A 10,466-nucleotide genomic window follows, 5' to 3' on the forward strand; every position below is an offset into this window, starting at 1 on the left:
TTGCCACTGTGATGCCATCAGCTTTCCTGCAGGGATAAGCTTCTACCCATCCCAAAAACAAGCAAACAATAACCAGCACATATTCAAAAGATTGACATTTAGGCAATTGAATAAAGTCCATTTGTAAATTCAGGAATGGTCCCAAAGGCGGAGGTGTCTTTACAGGTTTACCCACGTTGTGGGCTTGGCAGGCAGGGCAAGCCAGACAGTAATCTTGGGCTGCTTGGGAGAATTTTGGGAGCAAAACAATTTTTTTTAGGGTTGCTACCATCCCCCCTTTGCCAACGTGCGACAATCCATGGAGCACGGAGGCAAGGTGAGGTAGCAAGACCACTGGGGCAACAATGCGGCCATCAGAGCTGCACCACAAGTGGTCTGGGTGCAAGGTGCACCCTGCCAGTCTCCACTCCTGCTTTTCCGATTCTGGGGCTTGGTCTTGCAGGAGGGCCAGTTCTGAAAGAGACGGCAAAGGAGCTGGCGATGGTAGGAGAGAAGGGAAAAACAGCAGGTACAGGAGCAGATTCCGCTACATTCCAGACAGTACAAACTGCATAGCCTGCTACTAAAACTCCACGGCTGTGTCTAGATTGCACCCCTTTTCCGTAAAAGGGATGCAAATTAGACACAGCGCAATTGCAAATGAAGCGGGGATTTAAATCTTCCCCGCTTCATTTGCATAAACATGGCTGCCGCTTTTTTCCGGCTCGGGGCTTTGCCGGCAAAAAGCGCCAGTCTAGACGGGGATCTTTCGGAAAATAAAGCCTTTTCCGAAAGATCCCTTATTCCTGATTTTAAGAGGAATAAGGGATCTTTCGGAAAAGGCTTTATTTTCTGAAAGAGCCCCGTCTAGACTGGCGCTTTTTGCCGGCAAAGCCCCGAGCTGGAAAAAAGCGGCAGCCATGTTTATGCAAATGAAGCGGGGGAGATTTAAATCCCCGCTTCATTTGCAATTGCGCTGTGTCTAATCTGCATCCCTTTTCCGCAAAAGGGGTGCAGTCTAGACACAGCCTAGGAGGGTAGGGAAGTACTGGAATGGGTTACCTAGGGAAGTAGTGGAGTCTCCATCCCTAGAGGTGTTTAAATCTCGGCTTGACAAAGCCCTGGCCAGGTTGATTTAGTTGGAATTTGTCCTGCCTAGAGCAGGGGGCTGGACTTGATGGCCTTCTGAGGTCTCTTCCAGCTCTATGGTTCTGTGATTCTATGATTCAATGTTACAGGCTTACTTATGGGGGACAGTGCCTCCCCCCCTTCCAGAACAGACAGGCAGTTTGCAGACACACACAACCTTGGATCTGAAAGCAAGCCAAAAGTGCTATCAACTCAGCCTTGAACAGAAACACAGTGAAGTTTCTGAGCTTGTATTTTTAAAACAATAATTAGTTTCCTTGGAAGACAAATTTAACCCTTAGGGTGCAGCTTTTACAAATTTACAATGTATCGATTTTATTCTTTTATGCAGTTAACCAATTAAGTTTCAGTAGAAGTCCTTATTTTCCCTTTAATAGATTCAACAAAGTATCTGTAGCCACATGTTTAAACTTGATTGTTTCTTTGGCTAGATGATTAAAAGAGGCTGCAAGAAACAAGGAGTCATTTTTAAAGCAGTTTTTCCTTCTTACACATTACAATATTGCTCAATTTCTTTTCCTTAGAATTTGGAGGAACACTTCCCTTAAGCTGTTAAACTTATTATAAACTCAGTGTTTTGCTTTGGATCGGGCAAGTTTGTTACAGCAGCCCGTGTTTTCAAAGGGAAGAGCTAATTCCTTTCAGTTATTTTTCGTGTTTCCTCTCTATCTGTGTATGCGTCATAAAGAGGGGTAGAGGGGTGATGTTGTGCCGAATTCCCCTCCAAGCTTGGTTGATACGGGTGCGCCAACTGAGAAATCCTTCCCCCCCCCCCCCCGACTTCTTGTGCATTATTTTGGCACAGAGGCGCTGCAACTGCTTGTAAGTTACATTTCTCACTGCAGGGAGGATTTTTTTTGAGTCTGCTGGGTTTAGAGTGTCAGGCCTTAGCAGCTCATGAAATAAGGGGAGTCGTCACTCCCTCACATATCCGTTGGGTCTCGAGGTTCAGCTGACCCCCCCTTTGCATTCAGAACTCCCTCGTGGGAGAGCCCTGGTGCAGCTGGGATCAGCTTAAGTCTCAGACCTATGCAGCAGCATTCATACTCCACTCATTACATTCATACTCATTTTCCACACACATTTTTTTCTACAGTTTTTTTTCTACATTTAGATGCATCTCTCTTTATTGTCCAGTTCCCATGGGTTTCTGTTAAGTGGCGCTGCCCTAAGACACCCGGCACTTAATATCAGACTTCATTATGTTGCATAAATTGCAAGGTTTCGTCCCCTTGGAGGCTAGTCTGATTTACCCCAAGAAGAGAGTCACACTTTCAGGCTGGGTCCAACTCAAGTTTATTGGTTGCAACCAAGGTACGGCTAAGGAACTCAATGTTCAAATCAGAGCCGACCCCCAACATCTCATAGGCAGGGGTTTTTATAGGGTTCACATCCTTCCTGGTTTAGGTGCCTTAACATGATAGGTTACTTCATCTTTGACATTTAGCATTCCTATAGGTCAGGTTAATTTTCCAAATGAGGTTAAATACAGTGCCTACTTGCTGACTTTGCAGTTACAGCTGTGTTACATTCATTCACTTTTGCTGAACAATGGGCAAGCCATACTTCCCTTTTCCCTTTCCTGCTTGAGCCGGTCACAAGTTTAAAGGATGTGGAATCGATCCATATCTCTACTTAACAGAAGACTGGTTTCACTTCCCCTCGTCTCCTTATTATAAGTTATTACCTGTGACAGGCCTTGACCTTTGTCATGTCTTACTCCTATACAAATAGCAAATATATCTAAGCATTAGCAATGTATGTATATTGTACGTGCCCCTCATAGGGGAATCAATGGCTCCGGGGGATTTGACTTCCCTTTTACACATCAATTAGGATCCTATACCAGGGAAAACCAGGGCACTGGAATTCCTGTAGACTGACCTACCCCCATTTTCTGCGCGCGCTTTGAAAAATTCTGTACGGCACCGAACCGAGAGTCCGCCTGCTTACGCTATTTTCTTCTGTGAGTCACTGAATCAAGAGTTCGCCTGCTCGCACTGACCCCCCCCCCCCTTTTTGGTTGCGAGGCACTGGACTCAAAGTCCATCTGGCTCGCAGGGGTTTCCAGCACCTGCCCCAGCCCAGCAGAACACCACGTCCTGGTGCCTGGAGACAGCCTGGCGGAATGAGGAAGTACTATGGCCTGGGGTTAGCCTTAAAGGTTAGTATTACGTCCGCAAGTAACAGACAACAAAGCTTCCCCACAGTTCCGTGTGCTGAGAGAGTGTAATGGCACCACGCCAGTTTTTAGCATCCAAACACAGAGGGTCCAGCGCATGGCTGGTTCGCTAGAGACACCGGTGTGCCCTTTTGGAACTGACACACATAAGACAGGCCTAATAGACAAAGACAGACACAGACAGACAAAATGTTAGCCGCTCCACAAAAGTGAAATCTGTAGCTCCCCTTACCCTGACGGCCATCACTCCAAAAACCAAGCCCTCACCGGGAGATTTCGTAACAGGTATCCCCCTTACCTTCTATTGAGCGCTCTGAGAGGCTTGGAAGTGGAGTGACGGTCCCCGCCCAGGCAAGTGGCGCGTTAGGAATCTCGGTGGAACCTCCAAATTGTTGAAGCAAAAACTTCTCTCTATTTTGTCAACTAATAGACAGCTTTATTGATCAATAAGGCAAGAGTGAGCCAAACATGGTCCCAGCAGAGCCGGGCCCAGTAAGGCTGCTAATACAATCAATCCTAGTATCTTTATACCCTTAACCAAACAAATCTGACGTCAGGATATCCAATTACAGAAATCATCAATTAAACTTAGAAAAGCGAAGCCTTATCAGCAAGGATGGTGGGCAGGTACTAGGGAGTAAGGCTCCCTTAACCAGCTCAATTAACACCTTCCAATGGCTCATATTGCAGGCCTCTGTCCTGGGGTAACAGAAAGCTCACTCACTGGCGTACGTGCAGAAGCAGAAAGCTGAAATGGTTTCTGTTATACAAGATGGCTTCTAGCTAAATATGAAAATGGTTTCCACACTGGGGTGTCAGCAAAGGGGGTGTCTGAGGGCTGGCCGTGTGGGGAGGGTGGAGGCCACATGGCTCCCACTCTTCTGGAGCACCAGGGAGGGGGGAGGCCATGTGGCTTCCACCTCCTGGAGCAACCCAGGTCCCTAGCTGTGGCAGCACCGCAGCCACTGGTTTGGCGGGGCTCCAAGTCGTAACGTGCCGTCTGGGTTGGTGGGTCAGCGGGAGTCCGAGCTGCAATGCGCTGCCCAGCTGACCTCCATTTCTTCACCCGCCCTGGGGTCAGTTGACCCTGGGCCACTTCCCTGTTCCTCCTGGGGGCCTATCTGGCTCGGCTGCTGCTCCTCGGTATCGGCTGGGGACGGAGGTGCTGGCAGCGTGTCCATAGGCTTGGGGTCCTGCGCAGTTAAGGGTCCAGGCAGTCCAGTTGGCTGCAAGGGTCCTGGGAGTCTGAGTAAATCTGTAGGCCCAGGCAGCGGCTGTGGCGGTCTAGGTCAGTGGGAGCAATACCAATTAAATCAACCCAGCTGCCTCCTCTGGGTGAGTGTCAGCCGATGGTCGGAGCAGTGAGGGGTGTGTGTGTGAGTTTTATTATACACCCGAGTCTTTAACTGCTAGGACACATGGTCCCTTCGCAGCGGGCAGCCTACGAAGGCTGACGGGTGCCCCAGAGATACACCAGAGTCTTTGACTGCTAGGACGCAAAGTCCCTTCGCAGCGGGCAGCCTGTGAAGGCTGACAGGTGCCCCAAGAGTCTGCAGGGAGAGCTTATTACACCCGAGTCTTTAACTGCTAGGACACAGGGTCCCTTCGCAGTGGGCAGCCTGGAAGGCTGACGGGTGCCCCAAGGGTCTGTCCCATGGAGGCGAGAGGACCCAAACGCCCAGCTCTGCCTGCGTCTGCCCCTTTGACCGGCTGGAGTTCTTTTAATTGTGTTTGGTTCTGTTACAGCAACAGAAGGAGTCAGGTTAAAGCTTAAACAGTTACAGGTTTATTAGAGAAACTTATAATCATACGGTTACAGTGGCTATTGTTCTACTTCTTAATTGCTAGCAAATACAGGTCTTAAAAATGGTTATAAAGGAAAAGGAAGATAGAAAATAACGGTACCAAGTGACAGCTTAATCTTTAAAGAGCTCTAATTCTATGCATGCACTAAGACAAAGGACACATACAGGTACAATTTTTACCCCCTTCTGCGTCTCTCGACTCCAGCGGGTCATGCCAGGATCGGTCCCTCAATTCCCCGGGAAAGAGGAATACGAGGTGGGCGTCTCCGTGTGGACCTTGGGAGGCAATGACCTAACCCGACCAGCAGGTAGATGGTAGATTGACGTTCAGAGTGAGTGTGCTGCTGGACCCATCTTTATACCCGTGGGGTCACGTATTCTCTTTCTTATCTATGGTGCCAAATTGTGCTGGTTCGTCTTTGTGACACCAGCTCTTAGAAGGGAGTTGTGAACTTAATTTACACTTGTAAGAGAGAGAACTAAATTGGGAGTACTGGGGATTCTTTGCTCAGCGGGAGATTCCTCTCCCAGGGACGGTTGTGTGATCGTATCAACATAGGTGCCAGCCAAGGGCAGTTCTCGCAGCCTCTTGGTCAGCGATTGGCTTGATCATCCTCTCATATCTGTGTTTACAGTTATCCAGGGTCACGATAAGCCAGCCTATCCGGGCCTCTGTCAAGGCATCAAAGACTATGCTGATTTTATTGCTCTCTGTGTCCTGTGTGCTCCAGGCACCTTAGAAGGGCAAGCAAGATGGATGTGACAGGGGGGACCTCTGTCTGGCTATAGTCCCCCCCCCCGATACGACACATCACGTCCCAGGGATACAAGGTGGTGTTGATGCCAGCACCTCTTGCCCTCCTTGGAGGAATCTAAAAGTACCCAATTGTCGCGGGACCAGCCGCCCCTCAGACTTACAGCCCTGTCATCATCAGGGCTACCTGCCCGTGCACCTTCCCCCCACCCGTGCTTCCCTAACGTATTCTATCAGTTCGGCCAAAAAAAGGTCCGAGGCCCGTTTAAGAGCCCACTGAGTCTCAGTGTCCCTGGACGCTATGGGACGATCGCGAGGGAGGAGGGGGACTCGGGCCCACCCTCACTCCGGGTCCCGACCCAGGACCCTAAAGGCAGCGGCATACGGTCGCTGCTTGGTTGGTGGGGATTCCCCCGTAACTCACCAACCCTCGGGGTCTGGTTAAGGCGCTGCTGCTGCCTGCCTGCCATCCCCGTCCTGGGTCACTTCCTCCTCATCGCCGGGCTCGTCTGTTCGGCGATGAGCTACTCCGCCTCCATGGCCGCCGATCGCTGCTCCCTCTGCACCGGGCTCGGCTCCCCTGGCCAGAGTGTCCTCCCTCTCCTCCACTCTCCTGGGTGTCCTTTGAAGGGCCTGCCTTCCATGGCCCCGCCCTCCACGTCCGGGCACCGACTGATGATGTCACCCGGGGAGGGAAGTCCCCTCTGGGTGACGTCTACGTTCCTGGCTATCCCTGTACAGACGGGGCACGAGAGCCGGGGTGCCGCCTGCGAGCGGCTGCGTTTCTGGCTTTCGGGGCTGTCTGACGCCGCGGCTTGTGCCGCGGCGGCCCCGCCGGCGTCTCTTTTGCCCCTCGCGGGCTCAGGAGTGCGGGGTGCCTTAGGTTCCGGGGCAGCAGGAACCGGCGCCCCGTCACACCCCCCCCCCTTTAAGTTACCATCTCACCAACCAGACTCTCCTCTTCCATTATCCGCGAGAAGAAGTCTGCGTTCTTGTGCCTCACGCCAGCGCGGTGTTGTACCTCGAACTTATAGGGTTGTAGCGCGAGGTACCATCTCATCACCCTAGGATTTGATTCCTTCATCGCCTGTATCCACCGTAGTGGGGCGTGATCTGTTACTAATTTAAATGGGTTTCCGAGCAAATAGTATCTGAGCATCTCTATTGCCCATTTGGCCGCCAGTGCTTCTTTCTCGATGGTGGCGTATCGTTGTTCACGGGGGAACAGCTTATGGCCCAGATAGGCTATGGGATGTTCATGCTCATCCCCCTGTTGTGCCAACACGGCTCCCAGCCCCACGGCGGATGCATCAATCTGTAAGGTAAACTCTTTTGAAAAATCAGGTTGCTTTGTACCGGAGCCCACGTCAATATCGTCCTGAGCTGCTGAAAAGCCTGACTCCCCTGTTCAGTCCAAACTATCTGCTTTGGGCCGTCCTTTTTGGTCAAGTCTGTTAGGGGTGCGGCTATTGATGCAAAGTTTGGGATAAACCGCCGATAATACCCGGCTAATCCCAGGAATTGTCTGACCTGTCTTTTCGTCTTCAGTAGTTGGTACTCTGCTAACGCCTGTACCTTACTCGCCAGCGGTCTCAGTTGGCCCTTCCCCACTATAAACCCTAGATAAGTCACTTTGTTCTGCCCTACGTGACACTTCTCGGGGTTTGCCGTGAGCCCTGCCTGCCGCAATGCCTCCAGGACCGCCCGCAAATGTTGGAGATGTTCCACCCAGGTCTTGCTATACACGATTATATCATCGATGTAGGCCGCTGCATACAGCTGGTGTCCTCTAAGCACCCTATCCATAAGTCTCTGGAAGGTTGCTGCGGCCCCGTGGAGCCCAAATGGCATAGTCTTAAATTGGTATAGCCCAAATGGGGTGGAAAAGGCCATTTTCTCTTTCGAGACTGGGGTCAGGGGAATTTGCCAATACCCCTTTGTGAGGTCCAGGGTCGAGATGTACTGTGCTTGCCTTAAGCGCTCCAACAACACGTCTACCCTGGGCATGGGGTAGGTGTCAAACCTGTAGATACCATTCACTTTTCGAAAATCTATGCAAAATCTTACTGACCCGTCGGACTTCGGAACCAGAACAATAGAGCTTCGCCAATCGCTCCGTGATTCCTCTATCACCCCTAACTGTAACATCTTTCGTATCTCGTCTCTTATGGTGTCCCACAGCTTCCTAGGGAGGGGGCGTACCTGCTCACAGACCTTACACCCGGGCTTCGTAGCAATATGGTGGCTTGTCCAGGTCGTGCGCCCTGGCTCCTTTTGGACCACTGTCTCAAACTCCCGGAGCAGCTTTACCACCACCTGTCTTTGGGTCGGGGTCAGGTCAGGTCCTATGTCCGGGCCTGCAGACGCCTCCAGGTCCCCGGCCCAGGGCCCTAACTCGGTGTGGGTTGTGGGTCTAGGAATAGATTTTCTCTTGGGTTCCATCTTTTTAACAGGTTAACGTGATAAACCTGTTTGCCCCTTTTCTTTCATACAACACCAAGCGGTATATATACACAAGAAGTTCATGGTGGTTTCCCGGATCCAAACCAGCGTTAGGAAGGGTCCATTCCACTGGAGCACTGTTTGGGGCCATTGCCTTAGTTTCCTGTAATAAAACATAAGGTCAGCTGGTCTTGGATACAATCCAAGCTTCAGTAATGGTTATTGGCATCAGTCCAGCGTCTGCAGTGGCCCAGACTCCTTTTCCTTTATAGGAGTGCAGCACGCGGGTTTGTGTTCCCAGATTGGGGTGTTTGATTACCACAGTGTCTCCAGGTGCATATTTAGAATCTTTGAGCGGTACAGTGGGGCTAGGAGGGGTTCTCCCTGTAGGGAAGAATCCCTTGCTGATTGGACTGCCCGTAGGGGTCTGCCAATTGTTTAATCTTTGTACCACGGTATCTAATCTGTTTCCTCATTTACCATCTGTGGGCCTCAAGTGGGTTTTTAACAGCCCATTCCAGTGTTCGACCATGCCATTAGACTGAGGTCGGTACGGGAGGTGAAAGGTCCATTGGACTCCGTTGCGGAGGGCCCACTCATTTACCAGTTTGTTTTTAAAATGTGAGCCATTGTCAGACTGGATCTCCTGGGGTGTTGGGACAAGGGCTATTAAGCGGTTTAGTCCCGTGATCGTAGACAACCCTGTTGCCGATCGGATTGGGTAAGCAAAACCAATTCCTGAAACAATTTCTACTCCAGTCAATACATATTTCCACCTTTGCTTACCAATGGGTAGTGGACCGATGTAATCGATTTGCCAGGTTGCCCATAGTACTTTTCCATCTCTTAGCCTGGCAAACCGTTGTCCTTCTGTTATACGTTTTCGGAGTTCAGCACAGAGGGTGCAAACTTGTACCAGGTCCCTGCCCTGTTGGTGGGTGATGGGCCACCCCCTGACATGTGCCTGCCGCACCAGCTTGTCGCTTCCTGTGTCCCCCAGGGTTTCATGTAGCCAAGTGTACAGGCGTTCCCAATCCACCTGGGCAGTGAAAATCTGTGCTGCTGCATCTGCTAGGTTATTTAGCTGTGCAGCCGGGGTGTTATTCTTTTGGTGAGCTGGCACATGACCTATGCTTAAGGCATGTTGGGTTGCATGCTGGTATATCCATTTCCAATATTCCAATCCCCAAACAGGCTTCCCCCCTATTTCCAAGTTATTGTTTTTCCAGTTAGTTATCCACTGGGTGGCTCCAGCCCATACAGCATAGGAGTCGGTATAGATGGTACTGGCACCTGCCTCACAAGCTAGTTTTATTGCTGCCAGCTCTGCAAGCTGGGCTAATCCCTCTATGTTTGCAGTTAGGGGTGCAGTGGATGTGTCTGCTGAGACTGCTGCAGCCTTCCCTGTCCATTTCCCTTTCACTAGCTTGGCGCTGCCGTCTGTGAACCATACTCCCTCGGGTTGTAATGGGTTAAATGAGGCTGCATCCTTAATGGGAGACTGCTGTGGGGGCAGGTGGTACTCTTCAGGCATTCCCACCTTCCACAAGGACTCTAATAATGGTGGGGTTTTGTACAGTGTCTGCCCCACCTACTCTGTGGTGTAAATAGAGTGCCCATCTCTGGACAGTCATTTTCTGGGCTACGCCCGGTGGCAACTCCTTTCCCTCCAGTATGGGCTTAATGATTGTAAGAGGAGTGTGAAGTGTTATGGCTTGAGCTTGGGTTAGCTCCTCTGTTTCCCTTAGCGCCGTGTAGGCTGTCAGGTGGCTGTCTTGTCACAAACCAATTCTACAAGCCAAATATACAGAGGCGCGTTGGAATTACAATTCATCCACAAATTCAATTCCTCCAGTGATAACCTTCTCAATCGAGATAATGGATGGCTGGGACATTATCAACCTAACATTCAATGAAGGTGCCAACAGCTCTTTGTCTGTGTATATTCTTGTGTTAGTACCCTTCCTATCTAATTGCTGTCCTTTGATCCTTATCTGCTTCTTTTTAACTATCCAAACTTCAGGTGTTTATAGATTACCAGTTCTGCCTACTTGTTTTTCCCTTTGATATTTTCATACCCTCTGCTCCTTGTTTCCCGCCGCCTTCCTTTTTTTCCTTCCCCCCTCTCCCTTTTCCCCTATTTATTTTGGGTCTG

This window comes from Pelodiscus sinensis, unplaced genomic scaffold (assembly GCF_049634645.1).
Source record: "Pelodiscus sinensis isolate JC-2024 unplaced genomic scaffold, ASM4963464v1 ctg42, whole genome shotgun sequence".
Taxonomy (NCBI): Eukaryota; Metazoa; Chordata; order Testudines; family Trionychidae; genus Pelodiscus; species Pelodiscus sinensis.